The sequence below is a fragment of the Misgurnus anguillicaudatus genome, chromosome 1, assembly GCF_027580225.2.
Source record: "Misgurnus anguillicaudatus chromosome 1, ASM2758022v2, whole genome shotgun sequence".
Classification (NCBI taxonomy): Eukaryota; Metazoa; Chordata; class Actinopteri; order Cypriniformes; family Cobitidae; genus Misgurnus; species Misgurnus anguillicaudatus.
Genome location: NC_073337.2, coordinates 12,415,777 through 12,434,974, shown reverse-complemented (window position 1 = coordinate 12,434,974; position 19,198 = coordinate 12,415,777). Strand labels below are relative to the sequence as shown.

General features: G+C 45.6%; 1 protein-coding gene across 7 annotated transcripts in view; it reads left to right on the top strand.

The window, feature by feature from the left end:
* celsr1a (cadherin EGF LAG seven-pass G-type receptor 1a) overlaps nucleotides 1-19,198 on the top strand; it is a 124,633-nt gene that overhangs the window by 51,550 nt on the left and 53,885 nt on the right. The window lies entirely within an intron of this gene.

The following is a 19,198-nucleotide window of genomic DNA, read 5'->3' as shown; positions in this document are numbered from 1 at the left end:
GAGTCTAGCACCCTCTTCAAATTTAGTAACCCACATGTTTCTATGAAATCCTCACTCGGACCTATGACCCGTCAAAATTTTTGCAATGTTAAGTCTATGGGATTTTGCCCCATTGACTTTTCATTGGGCATTTTTGGGCACCTCTTACACCCCAGGGGTACAACTTACACCCCATTGTGATCCATGTTCTTACAGAGCCTACCACACTCTTCAAATGTTGTAACCCACATGTTTGTACAAAATCCTTGAGCGGAGCTATGACTCGTCAAAGTTGGGCCCAATGTTAAGTCAATGGGATTTTTCGGGTGGTTTTTCGCCCCCCTTTCAGAAATCCTGCACCCGATCCCTTATAAAAGTCATAGCACACCTCTCCTCAATAAACCGGTCAATTTGAGCCCTCATTCGTGTGTCTACGACAAACCGTGCGGGACGAGTTACGCGCCGAAAAAGTGTGCAGACATAAGAATAATAAGATATAATAAAAATAATAACTAGATAGGTACATTTCCTGAAGAAAATGTGAAGTGGTGCTTGCCGTGGCAAATTTCGGGGAACAATATATGATTATACTCTAAGTCACGAGTCAAACGGTCCAACCCCCGTGTCTCTACGATGTTCTGATGCGGAGATATAAGGCTTTGTTTACTCTGTTGCTAGGGTACTGTATTTGGTTGCTAGGGAAAAAATTGGCATCCCATAATGATTACACTCTGAGTCACGAGTCAAACGGTCCAGCCCCCGTGTCTCTACGATGTTCTGATGCGGAGATATAAGGCTTTGTTTACTCTGTTGCTAGGGTACTGTATTTGGTTGCTAGGGAATAAATTGGCATCCCATAGTGATTACACTCCGAGTCACGAGTCAAACGGTCCAACCCCCGTGTCTCTACGATGTTCTGATGCGGAGATATAAGGCTTTGTTTACTCTGTTGCTAGGGTACTGTATTTGGTTGCTAGGGAAAAAATTGGCATCCCATAATGATTACACTCTGAGTCATTAGTAATACGGTCCAACACCCGTGTCTCTACGACGTTCTGATGCGGAGATATAAGGCTTTGTTTACTCTGTTGCTAGGGTACTGTATTTGGTTGCTAGGGAAAAAATTGGCATCCCATAATGATTACACTCTGAGTCACGAGTCAAACGGTCCAACCCCCGTGTCTCTACGACGTTCTGATGCGGAGATATAAGGCTTTGTTTACTCTGTTGCTAGGGTACTGTATTTGGTTGCTAGGGAAAAAATTGGCATCCCATAATGATTACACTCCGAGTCACGAGTCAAACGGTCCAACCCCCGTGTCTCTACGATGTTCTGATGCGGAGATATAAGGCTTTGTTTACTCTGTTGCTAGGGTACTGTATTTGGTTGCTAGGGAAAAAATTGGCATCCCATAATGATTACACTCTGAGTCATTAGTAATACGGTCCAACACCCGTGTCTCTACGATGTTCTGATGCGGAGATATAAGGCTTTGTTAACTCTGTTGCTAGGGTACTGTATTTGGTTGCTAGGGAAAAAATTGGCATCCCATAATGATTACACTCCGAGTCATTAGTCATACGGTCCAACCCCCGTGTCTCTACGACGTTCTGATGCGGAGATATAAGGCTTTGTTTACTCTGTTGCTAGGGTACTGTATTTGGTTGCTAGGGAAAAAATTGGCATCCCATAATGATTACACTCTGAGTCATTAGTCATACGGTCCAACCCCCGTGTCTCTACGACGTTCTGATGCGGAGATATAAGGCTTTGTTTACTCTGTTGCTAGGGTACTGTATTTGGTTGCTAGGGAAAAAATTGGCATCCCATAATGATTACACTCTGAGTCACGAGTCAAACGGTCCAACCCCCGTGTCTCTACGATGTTCTGATGCGGAGATATAAGGCTTTGTTTACTCTGTTGCTAGGGTACTGTATTTGGTTGCTAGGGAAAAAAATGGCATCCACTAGTGATTACCCGCCGAGTCACAAGTCAAACGGTCCAACCCCCGTGTCTCTACAATGTTCTGATGCGGAGATATAAGGCTTTGTTTACTCTGTTGCTAGGGTACTGTATTTGGTTGCTAGGGAAAAAATTGGCATCCCATAATGATAACACGCCGAGTCACGAGTCAAACGGTCCAACCCCCGTGTCTCTATGATGTTCTGATGCGGAGATATAAGGCTTTGTTTACTCTGTTGCTAGGGTACTGTATTTGGTTGCTAGGGAAAAAATTGGCATCCCATAATAATTACACTCTGAGTCATTAGTCATACGGTCCAACCCCCGTGTCTCTACGATGTTCTGATGCGGAGATATAAGGCTTTTATTACTCTGTTGCTAGGGTACTGTATTTGGTTGCTAGGGGCGTGGCTTGGGAGTGGCCAATTATGTGCCCAATTGTTACACCCCTAGTCACAAGTAAAACGGTCCAACCCCCGTGTCTCTACGATGTTCTGATGCCGAGATATAACTGTTTGAATTTTATGTTGCTAGGGTGCTCAAAAGTGGTTGCTAGGGGCGTGGCTTAGTAAGTCTTTAAGGATCCTGAGAGACGGATTGGATGCCTGAGTAAAATGAGCCCACCCCCATGTCTCTATGACACTGTGGTGCAAAGATATCCATCTGGGCATTTTATAATGGCAGTCTATGGGAGATGTTGCTAGGGTGCCCAAAATTGTTGCTAGGGGCGTGGCTTAATAGATCTGAGATGATCCTGAGGGACTGATTGGATGCCCGAGTAAAATGAGCCCACCCCCTTGTCCCTACGAAGCTGCAATGCGCAGATATCCCATCTGGAAAACTTGTATTCCCTTATATGGGCGTGTTCCTTGCCCCATTGACTTTTCATTAGGGCACTTTTGGGAGCCTCTTACACCCCAGGGGTACAGCTTACACCCCAATGTGATGTATGTTCTTACAGAGCCTACCACCCTCTGTAAATGCTGTAACCCACATGTTTCTACAAAATCCACGAGCGGAGCTATGACCCGTCAAAGTTGGGCCCAATGTTAAGTCAATGGGATTTTTCGGGTGGTTTTACGCCCCCCTTTCGGAAATCCTGCACCCGATCCCTTATAAAAGTCATAGCACACCTCTCCTCAATAATCCGGTCGATTAGAGCCCTCTTTCATGGGTCTACAACAAAGCATGCGGGACGAGTTACGCGCCGAAAAAGTGTCCGGATGTAAGAATAAAATATAACTAGATAGGTACATTTCCTGAAGAAAATGTGAAGTGGTGCTTGCCGTGGCAAAATTCTCGGGACAATATATGATATTCTCCAACCCAAAAGTAAAACGGTCCAACCCCTGTGTCTCTACGATGTTTTGATGCAGAGATAAAAGGCTTTGTTTATTCGGTTGCTAGGGTACTGTATTTGGTTGCTAGGGAAAAAAATTGGCATCCACTAGTGATTACACTCCGAGTCACGAGTCAAACGGTCCAACCCCCGTGTCTCTATGATGTTCTGATGCGGAGATATAAGGCTTTGTTTACTCTGTTGCTAGGGTACTGTATTTGGTTGCTAGGGAAAAAATTGGCATCCCATAATGATTACACTCTGAGTCACGAGTCAAACGGTCCAACCCCCGTGTCTCTACGATGTTCTGATGCGGAGATATAAGGCTTTGTTTACTCTGTTGCTAGGGTACTGTATTTGGTTGCTAGGGAAAAAAATTGGCATCCCATAATGATTACACTCCGAGTCACGAGTCAAACAGTCCAACCCCCGTGTCTCTACGATGTTCTGATGCGGAGATATAAGGCTTTGTTTACTCTGTTGCTAGGGTACTGTATTTGGTTGCTAGGGAAAAAATTGGCATCCCATAGTGATTACACTCTGAGTCACGAGTCAAACGGTCCAACCCTCGTGTCTCTACGATGTTCTGATGCTGAGATATAAGGCTTTGTTTACTCTGTTGCTAGGGTACTGTATTTGGTTGCTATGGAAAAAATTGGCATCCCATAGTGATTACACACTGAGTCACGAGTCAAACGGTCCAACCCCCGTGTCTCTACGATGTTCTGATGCTGAGATATAAGGCTTTGTTTACTCTGTTGCTAGGGTACTGTATTTGGTTGCTAGGGAAAAAATTGGCATCCCATAGTGATTACACTCTGAGTCACGAGTCAAACGGTCCAACCCCCGTGTCTCTACGATGTTCTGATGCTGAGATATAAGGCTTTGTTTACTCTGTTGCTAGGGTACTGTATTTGGTTGCTAGGGAAAAAATTGGCATCCCATAGTGATTACACTCTGAATCACGAGTCAAACGGTCCAACCCACGGGTCTCTACGGTGTTCTGATGCGGAGAGATAAGGCGTTGGTTACTGTGTTGCTAGGGTACTGTGTTTGGTTGCTAGGGAAAAAAATTGCATCCACTAGTGATTACCCTCGGAGTCAAGAGTCAAACGGTCCAACCCCCGTGTCTCTACGATGTTCTGATGCTGAGATATAAGGCTTTGTTTACTCTGTTGCTAGGGTACTGTATTTGGTTGCTAGGGAAAAAATTGACACCCCATAGTGATTACACTCTGAGTCACGAGTCAAACGGTCCAACCCCCGTGTCTCTACGATGTTCTGATGCGGAGATATAACGATTTGTTTACTCTGTTGCTAAGGTACTGTATTTGGTTACTAGGGAAAAAAATTGCATCCACTAGTGATTACCCTCCGAGTCAAGAGTCAAACGGTCCAACCCCCGTGTCTCTACGATGTTCTGATGCGGAGATATAACGCTTTGTTTACTCTGTTGCTAGGGTACTGTATTTGGTTGCTAGGGAAAAAATTGGCATCCCATAATGATTACACTCCGAGTCACGAGTCAAACGGTCCAACCCCCGTGTCTCTACGATGTTCTGATGCGGAGATATAAGGCTGTGTTTACTCTGTTGCTAGGGTGCTCAAATTTGGTTGCTAGGGGCGTGGCTTGGGAGTGGCCAATGATGTGCCCAATTGTTCCACCCCTAGTCACAAGTACAACGGTCCAACCCCCGTGTCTCTACGATGTTCTGATGCCGAGATATAACAATTAGAATTTTATGTTGCTAGGGTGCTCAAAAGTGGTTGCTAGGGGCGTGGCTTAGTAAGTCTTTAAGGATCCTGAGAGACTGATTGGATGTCTGAGTAAAATGAGCCCACCCCCATGTCTCTATGACACTGTGGTGCAGAGATATCGATCTGGGCATTTTATAATGGCAGTCTATGGGAGATGTTGCTAGGGTGCCCAAAATTGTTGCTAGGGGCGTGGCTTAATAGCTCTGGGATGATCCTGAGAGACTGATTGGATGCCCGAGTAAAATGAGCCCACCCACTTATCTCTACGACACTGTAAAGCAAAGATATCCATCTGGAACTGTTTTGTTCCCTTATATGGGCATGTTTCCTGCCCCATTATAAGTCAATGGGAATTTTCGGGTGCCTCTTACACCCCAGGGGTACAACTTACACCCCAATGTGATGTATGTTCTTACAGAGTCTACCACCCTCTTCAAACAATGTAACCCACATGTTTCTACAAAATCCTTGAGCGGAGCTATGAACCGTCAAAGTTCGGCGCAATGTTAAGTCAATGGGATTTTTTGGGTGGTTTTTCGCCCCCCTTTCGGAAACCCTGCACCCGATCGCTTATAAAAGTCATAGCACACCTCTCCTCAATAATCCGGTCGATTTGAGCCCTCTTTCATGGGACTACGGCAAACCGTGCGGGACGAGTTACGCGCCGAAAAAGTGTCCAGACATAAGAATAATAATTATTATTATAACTAGATAGGTACATTTCCTGAAGAAAATGTGAGTGGTGCTTGGCGTGGCAAAATTCTGGGGACCATATATGATTATACTCCAAGCCAAAAGTAAAAAGATCCAACTCCCGTGTCTCTACAATGTTCTGATGCTGAGATATAAGGCTGTGTTTGTCCGGTTGCTAGGGACTGTATTTGGTTGCTAGGGAAAAAAATGACATCCCATAATGATTACACTCCGAGTCACGAGTCAACCGGTCCAACCCCCATGTCTCTACGATGTTCTGATGCGGAGATATAAGGCTTTGTTTACTCTGTTGCTAGGGTACTGTATTTGGTTGCTAGGGAAAAAAATGGCATCCACTAGTGATTACCCTCCGAGTCACAAGTCAAACGGTCCAACCCACGTGTCTCTACGATGTTCTGATGCGGAGATATAAGGCTTTGTTTACTCTGTTGCTAGGGTACTGTATTTGGTTGCTAGGGAAAAAAATGGCATCCACTAGTGATTTCCTTCCGTGTCACAAGTCAAACGGTCCAACCCCCGTGTCTCTACGATGTTCTGGTGCGGAGATATAAGGCTGTGTTTTTCCGGTTGCTAGGGTCATGTATTTGGTTGCTAGGGAAAAAATTGCCATCCACTAGTGATTACCCGCCGAGTCACGAGTCAAACGGTCCAACCCCCGTGTCTCTACGATGTTCTTTTGCGGAGATATAAGGCTTTGTTTACTCTGTTGCTAGGGTACTGTATTTGGTTGCTAGGGAAAAAAATGGCATCCACTAGTGTTTACCCTCCGAGTCATGAGTCAAACGGTCCAACCCCTGTGTCTCTACGATGTTCTGATGCGGAGATATAAGGCTTTGTTTACACTGTTGCTAGGGTACTGTATTTGGTTGCTAGGGGAAAAAATGGCATCCACTAGTGATTTCCTTCCGTGTCACAAGTCAAACGGTCCAACCCCCGTGTCTCTACGATGTTCTGATGCGGAGATATAAGGCTGTGTTTTTCCGGTTGCTAGGGTACTGTATTTGGTTGCTAGGGAAAAAATTGCCATCCACTAGTGATTACCCGCCGAGTCACGAGTCAAACGGTCCAACCCCCATGTCTCTACGATGTTCTGATGCGGAGATATAAGGCTTTGTTTACTCTGTTGCTAGGGTACTGTATTTGGTTGCTAGGGAAAAAATGGCATCCACTAGTGATTACCCTCCGAGTCATGAGTCAAACGGTCCAACCCCCATGTCTCTACGATGTTCTGATGCGGAGATATAAGGCTTTGTTTACTCTGTTGCTAGGGTACTGTATTTGGTTGCTAGGGAAAAAAATGGCATCCACTAGTGTTTACCCTCCGAGTCATGAGTCAAACGGTCCAACCCCTGTGTCTCTACGATGTTCTGATGCGGAGATATAAGGCTTTGTTTACACTGTTGCTAGGGTACTGTATTTGGTTGCTAGGGAAAAAAATGGCATCCACTAGTGATTTCCCTCCGAGTCACGAGTCAAACGGTCCAACCCCCGTGTCTCTACGATATTCTGATGCGGAGATATAAGGCTTTGTTTACTCTGTTGCTAGGGTACTGTATTTGGTTGCTAGGGAAAAAAATGGCATCCCATAGTGATCACACTCTCAGTCACGAGTCAAACGGTCCAACCCCCGTGTCTCTACGATGTTCTGATTCGGAGATATAAGGCTTTGTTTATTCGGTTGCTAGGGTGCTCAAATTTGGTTGCTAGGGGCGTGGCTTGGGAGTGGCCAATGATATGCCCAATTGTTACACCCCTAGTCACAAGTAAAACGGTCCAACCCCCGTATCTCTACGATGTTCAGATGCCGAGATATAACTGTTTGAATTTTATGTTGCTAAGGTTCTCAAAAGTGGTTGCTAGGGGCGTGGCTTAGTAAGTCTTTAAGGATCCCGAGAGACTGATTGGATGCCTGAGTAAAATGAGCCCACCCCCATGTCTCTATGACACTGTGGTGCAAAGATATCCATCTGGGCATTTTATAATGGCAGTCTATGGGAGATGTTGCTAGGGTGCCCAAAACGGTTGCTAGGGTAACCTTACACCCCATTGTGGGGGACGTCCTGACAGAATCTAGCACCCTCTTCAAATTTAGTAACCCACATGTTTCTATGAAATCCTCCCTTGGACCTATGACCCGTCAAAATTTTTGCAATGTTAAGTCTATGGGATTTTGCCCCATTGACTTATCATTGGGGCACTTTTGGGCACCTCTTACACCCCAGGGGTACAACTTACACCCCATTGTGATCCATGTTCTTATAGAGCCTACCACCCTCTTCAAATGTTGTAACCCACATGTTTCTACAAAATCCTCGAGCGGAGCTATGACTCGTCAAAGTTGGGCGCAATGTTAAGTCAATGGGATTTTTCGGGTGGTTTTTCGCCCCCCATTCGGAAATCCTGCACCCCATCGCTTATAAAAGTCATAGCACACCTCTCCTCAATAAGCTGGTCGATTTGAGCCCTCTTTCATAGGTCTACGTCAAAGCGTGCGGGACGAGTTACGCGCCGAAAAAAGTGTCCAGAAAAAGAAGAATAATAACTAGATAGGTACATTTCCTGAAGAAAATGTGAGTGGTGCTTGCCGTGGCAAAATTCTCGGGACAATATATGATTATACTCCAAGCCAAAAGTAAAACGATCCAACTCCCATGTCTCTACGATGTTCTGATGCGGAGATATAAGGCTGTGTTTATCCGGTTGCTAGGGTACTGTATTTGGTTGCTAGGGAAACAATTGCCATCCACTAGTGATTACCCTCCGAGTCACGAGTCAAATGGTCCAACCCCCATGTCTCTACGATGTTCTGATGCGGAGATATAAGGCTTTGTTTACTCTGTTGCTAGGGTAGTGTATTTGGTTGCTAGGGAAAAAATGGCATCCACTAGTGATTACCCGCAGAGTCACGAGTCAAATGGTCCAACCCCCGTGTCTCTACGATGTTCTGATGCGGAGATATAAGGCTGTGTTTATCCGGTTGCTAGGGTACTGTATTTGGTTGCTAGGGAAAAAATTGCCATCCACTAGTGATTACCCTCTGAGTCATGAGTCAAACGGTCCAACCCCCTTGTCTCTACGATGTTCTGATGCGGAGATATAAGGCTTTGTTTACTCTGTTGCTAGGGAGCTGTATTTGGTTGCTAGGGGAAAAATGGCATCCACTAGTGATTTCCTTCCGAGTCACAAGTCAAACGGTCCAACCCCCGTGTCTCTACGATGTTCTGATGCGGAGATATAAGGCTTTGTTTACTCTGTTGCTAGGGAGCTGTATTTGGTTGCTAGGGAAAAAAATGGCATCCACTAGTGATTACCCTTCGAGTCATGAGTCAAACGGTCCAACCCCCGTGTCTTTACGATGTTCTGATGCGGAGATATAAGGCTTTGTTTACTCTGTTGCTAGGGTACTGTATTTGGTTGCTAGGGAAAAAAATGGCATCCACTAGTGATTACCCTCAGAGTCATGAGTCAAACGGTCCAACCCCCGTGTCTCTACGATGTTCTGATGCGGAGATATAAGGCTTTGTTTACTCTGTTGCTAGGGTACTGTATTTGGTTGCTAGGGAAAAAAATGGCATCCACTAGTGATTACCCTCCGAGTCATGAGTCAAACGGTCCAATCCCCTTGTCTCTACGATGTTCTGATGCGGAGATATAAGGCTTTGTTTACTCTGTTGCTAGGGTACTGTATTTGGTTGCTAGGGAAAAAAATGGCATCCACTAGTGATTACCCTCCGAGTCACAAGTCAAACGGTCCAACCCCCGTGTCTCTACGATGTTCTGATGCGGAGATATAAGGCTTTGTTTATTCGGTTGCTAGGGTGCTCAAATTTGGTTGCTAGGGGCGTGGCTTGGGAGTGGCCAATGATGTGCCCAATTGTTACACGCCAAGTCACAAGTAAAACGGTCCAACCCCTGTGTCTCTACGATGTTCTGATGCTGAGATATAACTGTTTGAATTTTATGTTGCTAGGGTGCTCAAAAGTGGTTGCTAGGGGCGTGGCTTAGTAAGTCTTTAAGGATCCTGAGAGACTGATTGGATGCCTGAGTAAAATGAGCCAACCCCCATGTCTCTATGACACTGTGGTGCAAAGATATCCATCTGGGCATTTTATAATGGCAGTCTATGGGAGATGTTGCTAGGGTGCCCAAAATTGTTGCTAGGGGCGTGGCTTAATAGATCTGAGATGATCCTGAGAGACTGATTGGATGCCCGAGTAAAATGAGCCCACCCCCTTGATTCTACGACACTGTAATTCGAAGATATCCCATCAGGAAAATTCTTATTCCCTTATATGGGCATGTTCCCTGACCCATTATAAGTCAATGGGGCACATTTGGGCGCCTCCTACACCCCAGGGGTACAACTTTCACCCCATTGTGATGTATGTTCTTACAGAGTCTACCACCCTCTTCAAATGTTGTAACCCACAAGTTTCTACCAAATCCTCGAGCTGAGCTATGACCCGTCAAAGTTGGGCGCAATGTTAAGTCAATGGGATTTTTCGGGTGGTTTTTCGCCCCCCTTTCGAAAATCCTGCACCCGATCCCTTATAAAAGTCATAGCACACCTCTCCTCAATAAACCGGTCATTTTGAACCATCTTACATGGGTCTATGACAAACCGTGCGGGACGAGTTACGCGCCGAAAAAAGTGTCCAGAATAAGAATAATAAGAACTAGATAGGTACATTTCCTGAAGAAAATGTGAAGTGGTGCTTGCTGTGGCAAATTTCTGGGGACAGTATATAATTATACTTCCAGTCACGAGTAAAGCGATCTTAAGCCCGTGTCTCTACGATGTTCTGATGCGGAGATATAAGGCTTTGTTTACTCTGTTGCTAGGGTACTGTATTTGGTTGCTAGGGAGAAAATTGCCATCCACTAGTGATTACACTCCGAGTCACAAGTCAAATGGTCCAACCCCTGTGTCTCTACTATGTTCTGATGCGGAGATATAAGGCTTTGTTTATTCGGTTGCTAGGGTACTGTATTTGGTTGCTAGGGAAAAATTTGACATCCAATAGTGATTACACTCCGGGTCACAAGTTAAACGGTCCAACTCCCATGTCTCTACGATGTTCTGATGCGGAGATATAAGGCTTTGTTTATTCGGTTGCTAGGGTACTGTATTTGGTTGCTAGGGAAAAATTTGACATCCACTAGTGATTACACTCCGAGTCACAAGTCAAACGGTCCAACCCCCCTGTCTCTACTATGTTCTGATGCGGAGATATAAGGCTTTGTTTATTCTGTTGCTAGGGTACTGTATTTGGTTGCTAGGGAAAAATTTGACATCCAATCGTGATTACACTCCGGGTCACGAGTCAAACGGTCCAACCCCCATGTCTCTACAATGTTCTGATGCGGAGATATAAGGCTTTGATTATTCGGTTGCTAGGGTACTGCATTTGGTTGCTAGGGAAAAATTGACATCCAATAGTGATTACAATCCGGGTCACGAGTCAAACGGTCCAACCCCCATGTCTCTACAATGTTCTGATGCGGAGATATAAGGCTTTGTTTACTCTGTTGCTAGGGTACTGTATGTGGTTGCTAGGGAAAAAATTGGCATCCCATAGTGATTACACTCTGAGTCACGAGTCAAACGGTCCAACCCCCGTGTCTCTACGATGTTCTGATGCAGAGATATAAGGCTTTGTTTACTCTGTTGCTAGGGTACTGTATTTGGTTGCTAGGGAAAAAATTGGCATCCCATAATGATTACACTCCGAGTCACGAGTCAAACGGTCCAACCCCCGTATCTCTACAATGTTCTGATGCTGAGATATAAGGCTTTGTTTACTCTGTTGCTAGGGTACTGTATTTGGTTGCTAGGGAAAAAATTGGCATCCCATAATGATCATACTCCAAGCCACAAGTAAAACGGTCCAACCCCCGTGTCTCTACGATGTTCTGATGCGGAGATATAACTGTTTGAATTTTATGTTGCTAGGGTGCTCAAAAGTGGTTGCTAGGGGCGTGGCTTAATACCTATGTAAGGATCCTGAGAGACTGATTGGATGCCTGAGTAAAATGAGCCCACCCCCATGTCTCTATGACACTGTGGTGCAAAGATATCCATCTGGGCATTTTATAATGGCAGTCTATGGGAGATGTTGCTAGGGTGCCCAAAATTGTTGCTAGGGGCGTGGCTTAATAGCTCTGGGATGATCCTGAGAGACGGATTGGATGCCCGAGTGAAATGAGCCCACCCACTTATCTCTACGACACTGTAAAGCAAAGATATCCCATCTGGAACTGTTTTATTCCCTTATATGGGCATGTTTCCTGCCCCATTATAAGTCAATGGGAATTTTCGGGCTCCTCTTACACCCCAGGGGTACAACTTACACCCCAATGTCATGTATGTTCTTACAGAGCCTACCACCCTCTTCAAATAATGTAACCCACATGTTTCTACAAAATCCTCGAGCGGAGCTGTGACCCGTCAAAATTCGGCGCAATGTTAAGTCAATGGGATTTTTTGGGTGATTTTTTGCCCCCCTTTCGGAAATCCTGCACCCGATCCCTTATAAAAGTCATAGCACACCTCTCCTCAATAAACCGGTCGATTTGAGAACGCTTTCATGGGACTACGGCAAACCGTGCGGGACAAGTTACGCGCCGAAATTTTGTCCAGATATAAAAATAATAAGTATGAGCAATAGTAATAGTGATGCTTTGCATAAATGCAAGCACCACTAATAAGTATGAGCAATAGTAATAGTGATGCCTTGCATAAATGCAAGCACCACTAATAACTAGATAGGTACATTTCCTGAAGAAAATGTGAAGTGGTGCTTGCCGTGGCAAATTTCGGGGGACAGTATATGATTATACTTCCAGTCACGAGTAAAACGATCCAAACCCCGTGTCTCTACGATGTTCTGATGACCAGATATAAGGCTTTGTTTATTCGGTTGCTAGGGTGCTGTATTTGGTTGCTATGGAAAATTTGACATCCAAAAGTGATTACACTCTGGGTCACGAGTCAAACGGTCCAACCCCCATGTCTCTACGATGTTCTGATGCTGAGATATAAGGCTTTGTTTATTCGGTTGCTAGGGTAGTGTATTTGGTTGCTAGGGAGAAAATTGCCATCCACTAGTGATTACACTCCGAGTCACAAGTCTAATGGTCCAACCCCCATGTCTCTACGATGTTCTGATGGGGAGATATAAGGCTTTGTTTATTTGGTTGCTAGGGTACTGTATTTGGTTGCTAGGGAAAAATTTGACATCCAATAGTGATTACACTCTGATTCACGAGTCAAACGGTCCAACCCCCGTGTCTCTACGATGTTCTGATGCAGAGATATAAGGCTTTGTTTACTCTGTTGCTAGGGTACTGTATTTGGTTGCTAGGGAAAAAAATGGCATCCCATAATGATTACACGCCGAGTCACGAGTCAAACGGTCCAACCCCCATGTCTCTACGATGTTCTGATGCGGAGATATAAGGCTTTGTTTACTCTGTTGCTAGGGTACTGTATTTGGTTGCTAGGGAAAAAAATTGGCATCCCATAATGATTACACTCTGAGTCACGAGTCAAACGGTCCAACCCCCGTGTCTCTACGATGTTCTGATGCGGAGATATAAGGCTCTGTTTACTCTGTTGCTAGGGTACTGTATTTGGTTGCTAGGGAAAAAATTGGCATCCCATAATGATTACACGCCAAGTCACGAGTCAAACGGTCCAACCCCCGTGTCTCTACGATGTTCTGGTGCGGAGATATAAGCCTTTGTTTACTCTGTTGCTAGGGTACTGTATTTGGTTGCTAGGGAAAAAATGGCATCCCATAATGATAACACTCCGAGTCACGAGTCAAACGGTCCAACCCCCGTGTCTCTACGATGTTCTGATGCGGAGATATAAGGCTTTGTTTACTCTGTTGCTAGGGTACTGTATTTGGTTGCTAGGGAAAAAATTGGCATCCCATAATGATTACACTCCGAGTCACGAGTCAAACGGTCCAACCCCCGTGTCTCTACGATGTTCTGATGCGGAGATATAAGGCTTTGTTTACTCTGTTGCTAGGGTACTGTATTTGGTTGCTAGGGAAAAAAATGGCATCCCATAATGATTACACTCTGAGTCACGAGTCAAACGGTCCAACCCCCGTGTCTCTACGATGTTCTGGTGCGGAGATATAAGCCTTTGTTTACTCTGTTGCTAGGGTACTGTATTTGGTTGCTAGGGAAAAAATTGGCATCCCATAATGATTACACTCCGAGTCACGAGTCAAACGGTCCAACCCCCGTGTCTCTACGATGTTCTGATGCGGAGATATAAGGCTTTGTTTACTCTGTTGCTAGGGTACTGTATTTGGTTGCTAGGGAAAAAATTGGCATCCCATAATGATTACACTCTGAGTCACTAGTCAAACGGTCCAACCCCCGTGTCTCTACGATGTTCTGATGCGGAGATATAAGGCTTTATTTACTCTGTTGCTAGGGTACTGTATTTGGTTGCTAGGGAAAAAAATGACATCCCATAATGATTACACGCCGAGTCATGAGTCAAACGGTCCAACCCCCGTGTCTCTACGATCTTCTGATGCGGAGATATAACTGTTTGAATTTTATGTTGCTAGGGTGCTCAAAAGTGGTTGCTAGGGGCGTGGCTTAATACCTATGTAAGGATCCTGAGAGACTGATTGGATGCCTGAGTAAAATGAGCCCACCCCCATGTCTCTATGACAGTGTGATGCAAAGATATCCATCTGGGCATTTTATAATGGCAGTCAATGGGAGATGTTGCTAGGGTGCCCAAAATTGTTGCTAGGGGCGTGGCTTAATAGCTCTGGGATGATCCTGAGAGACTGATTGGATGCCCGAGTGAAATGAGCCCACCCACTTATCTCTACGACACTGTAAAGCAAAGATATCCCATCTGGAACTGTTTTATTCCCTTATATGGGCATGTTTCCTGCCCCATTATAAGTCAATGGGCAATTTCGGGTGCCTCTTACACCCCAGGGGTACAACTTACACCCCATTGTGATGTATGTTCTTACAGAGTCTACCACCCTCTTCAAATGTTGTAACCCACGTGTTTCTACAAAATCCTCGAGTGGAGCTATGACTGGTCAAAGTTGGGCGCAATGTTAAGTCAATGGGATTTTTCGGGTGGTTTTTCGCCCCCCTTTCGAAAATCCTGCACCCGATCCCTTAAAAAAGATATAGCACACCATTCCTCAATAAACCGGTCAATTTGGGCCCTCTTTTATGGGTCTACGACAAACCGTGTGGGACGAGTTACGCGCCGAAATTTGTGCGACATAAGAATAAAGATATAAAAATAATAACTAGATGAGGTTAAAGTTTGTGAACAAACTTTATGTTGGCTTGAGAAAGCCTAGTCTGAGAGTAATAGCTGGAGCTGCAGTTGGGGCAGTTAAGTTAGTTGGGGCATATGGGTTAGTTGGGGCAGAATTGGGCAGTTGGGGCAGAATGGGGCATTTGGGGCAGATGGGGCATTTAGGGTAGTTGGGGCATTTGGGGCAGAATTGGATAATTGGGGCAGATGGGGCATTTAGGGCAGTTGGGGCATTTAGGGCAGTTGGGGCAGAATGGGGCAGATGAGGCAGTTGGGGCATTTGAGGCATTTAGGGCAGTTGGGGCATTTAGGGCAGAATGGGGCAGTTGGGGCATTTAGGGCAGACGGGGCATTTAGGGCAGATGGGGCATTTAGGGCAGATGGGGCATTTAGGGCAGTTGGGGCATTTAGGGCAGATGGGGACGTTGGGGCAGATGGGGCATTTAGGGCAGTTGGGGCATTTAGAGCAGTTGGGGCATTTAGGGCAGTTGGGGCAGAATGGGGCAGATGAGGCAGTTGGGGCATTTGAGGCATTTAGGGCAGTTGGGGCATTTAGGGCAGAATGGGGCAGTTGGGGCATTTAGGGCAGATGGGGCATTTAGGGCAGATGGGGCATTTAGGGCAGTTGGGGCATTTAGGGCAGATGGGGCAGTTGGGGCATTTGGGGCAGAATTGAGTAGTTGGGGCAGACGGGGCATTTGGGACAGATGGGGTATTTAGGGCAGTTGGGGCATTTAGAGCAGTTGGGGCATTTAAGGCAGTTGGGGCAGATGAGGCAGTTGGGGCATTTAGGGTAGTTGGGGCATTTGGGGCAGAATTGGGTAGTTGGGGCAGATGGGGCATTTGGGGTAGATCGGGCATTTAGGGCAGAATGGGGCAGATCAGGCATTTGGGGCAGAATGGGGCAGATGAGGCATTTGGAGCAGAATTGGCCAATTGGGGCAAATGGGGCATTTGGGGCAAAATGGGGCGGTTGGGGCAGATGAGGCATTTGGGGCAGAATGGGGCATTTAGGGCAGTTGGGACATTTATGTGTGTGTTTGTGTGAGTATGATTGGGTGTGTAATACTGTGTTTGTGTGTGTAATTTTGTGGTTGTGTGTCTGTGTGTAGTTGTGTGTCTGTGTCTGTGTGTGTTTGTGTGTGTGTGTGTGTGTGTGTGTGTGTGTGTGTGTGTGTGTTTGAGTCTGTGTTTTTGTGACAGTATGTTATATATAATTTTGTGTTTGTGTGTGTAATTGTGTGTCTGTGTAGTTGTGTGTATGTGTGTAGTTGTGTGTGGTTGTGTCTGTGTGCATGTCTGTGTTTTTGTGGCAGTATGTTATATATAACTTTGTGTTTGTGTGTGTAATTGTGTGTCTGTGTGTAGTTGTGTGTCTGTGTGTGGTTGTGTGTCTGTGTGTGATTGTGTGTGTGTGTGTGTGTGTGTGTGTGTGTGTGTGTGTGTGTGTGTGTGTGTGTGCATGTTTGTGTTTTTGTGACAGTGTGTTATATATAATTTTGTGTTTGTGTGTGTAATTGTGTGTCTGTGTGTAGTTGTGTGTCTGTGTGTAGTTGTGTGTCTGTGTGGTTGTGTGTCTGTGTGTCTGTGTGTGTGTATGTATGTGTGTAGTTGTGTTTGTCTGTGCTATTGAGTGAGTTTTGTGAGACAGAGATAGACTGAGAGAGGTTGAGAGATGATGTAATGTATTTGTATGAGTGAGAGTTGACAGTTAGAATTTGAAACTAAACACTCAGCCTAAACATTCTATGAATGTAAGTCTATGGGACTTTTTTGGGATGTTTGATCGGACGGTTTAGGAGAACCGTAAGTCCGATCCCTTAGAAAAGATATAGCACACCTCCTCAGATCAGACTGAAGGTCTGTGCAAAGTTTGGTGGCTGTAGCTTAAAAGCTCTAGGAGGAGTTAGAGTTAGAAATTTTGGTCTCAGAAGAAAAAGAATAATAATAATAACTAGATGAGGTTAAAGTTTGTGAACAAACTTTATGTTGGCTTGAGAAAGCCTAGTCTGAGAGTAATAGCTGGAGCTGCAGTTGGGGCAGTTAAGTTAGTTGGGGCAGATGGGTTAGTTGGGGCAGTTGGGGCAGAATGGGGCATTTGGGGCAGATGGGGCATTTAGGGTAGTTGGGGCATTTGGGGCAAAATTGGATAATTGGGGCAGATAGGGCATTTAGGGCAGTTGGGGCATTTAGAGCAGTTGGGGCATTTAGGGCAGTTGGGGCAGAATGGGGCAGATGAGGCAGTTGGGGCATTTGAGGCATTTAGGGCAGTTGGGGCATTTAGGGCAGAATGGGGCAGTTGGGGCATTTAGGGCAGATGGGGCATTTAGGGCAGTTGGGGCATTTAGAGCAGTTGGGGCATTTAGGGCAGTTGGGGCAGAATGGGGCAGATGAGGCAGTTGGGGCATTTGAGGCATTTAGGGCAGTTGGGGCATTTAGGGCAGAATGGGGCAGTTGGGGCATTTAGGGCAGATGGGGCATTTAGGGCAGATGGGGCATTTAGGGCAGTTGGGGCATTTAGGGCAGTTGGGGCAGATGGGGCATTTAGGGCAGTTGGGGCATTTAGAGCAGTTGGGGCATTTAGGGCAGTTGGGGCAGAATGGGGCAGATGAGGCAGTTGGGGCATTTGAGGCATTTAGGGCAGTTGGGGCATTTAGGGCAGAATGGGGCAGTTGGGGCATTTAGGGCAGATGGGGCATTTAGGGCAGATGGGGCATTTAGGGCAGATGGGGCATTTAGGGCAGATGGGGCATTTAGGGCAGTTGGGGCATTTAGGGCAGATGGGGCAGTTGGGGCATTTAGGGCAGATGGGGCAGTTGGGGCAGAATTGAGTAGTTGGGGCAGACGGGGCATTTGGGGCAGATGGGGTATTTAGGGCAGTTGGGGCATTTAGAGCAGTTGGGGCATTTAAGGCAGTTGGGGCAGATGAGGCAGTTGTGGCATTTAGGGTAGTTGGGGCAGTTGGGGCAGAATTGGGTAGTTGGGGCAGATGGGGCATTTGGGGTAGATCGGGCATTTAGGGCAGAATGGGGCAGATCAGGCATTTGGGGCAGAATGGGGCACTTGGGGCAGATGAGGCATTTGGAGCAGAATTGGCCAATTGGGGCAAATGGGGCATTTGGGGCAAAATGGGGCGGTTGGGGCAGATGAGGCATTTGGGGCAGAATGGGGCATTTAGGGCAGTTGGGACATTTATGTGTGTGTTTGTGTGAGTATGATTGGGTGTGTAATACTGTGGTTGTGTGTGTAATTTTGTGGTTGTGTGTCTGTGTGTGTTTGTGTGTGTGTGTGTGTGTGTGTGTGTGTGTGTGTGTGTGTGTGTGTGTGTGTGTGTGTGTGTGTGTGTGTTTGAGTCTGTGTTTTTGTGACAGTATATTATATATAATTTTGTGTTTGTGTGTGTAATTGTGTGTCTGTGTGTAGTTGTGTGTCTGTGTGTGGTTGTGTGTCTGTGTGTGATTGTGTGTGTGTGTGTGTGTGTGTGTGTGTGTGTGTGCATGTTTGTGTTTTTGTGACAGTGTGTTATATATAATTTTGTGTTTGTGTGTGTAATTGTGTGTCTGTGTGAAGTTGTGTGTGGTTGTGTGTCTGTGTGGTTGTGTGTCTGTGTGTCTGTGTGTGTGTGTCTGTGTGTGTGTGTGTGTGTGTGTGTGTGTGTGTGTGTGTGTGTGTGTGTGTGTGTGTGTAGTTGTGTTTGTCTGTCCTATTGAGTGAGTTTTGTGAGACAGAGATAGACTGAGAGAGGTTGAGAGATGATGTAATGTATTTGTATGAATGAGAGTTGACAGTTAGAATTTGAAAATAAACACTCAGCCTAAACATTCTATGAATGTAAGTCTATGGGACTTTTTTGGGATGTTTGATCGGACGGTTTAGGAGAACCGTAAGTCCGATCCCTTAGAAAAGATATAGCACACCTCCTCAGATCAGACTGAAGGTCTGTGCAAAGTTTGGTGGCTGTAGCTTGAAAGCTCTAGGAGGAGTTAGAGTTAGAAATTTTTAGGTCAGAAGAAAAAGAATAATAATAATAAGTTTAAGTGCAACAACAGTATGTTGGCTTTCTCAAGCCAACATAATAATAATAAGTTTAAGTGCAACAACAGTATGTTGGCTTTCTCAAGCCAA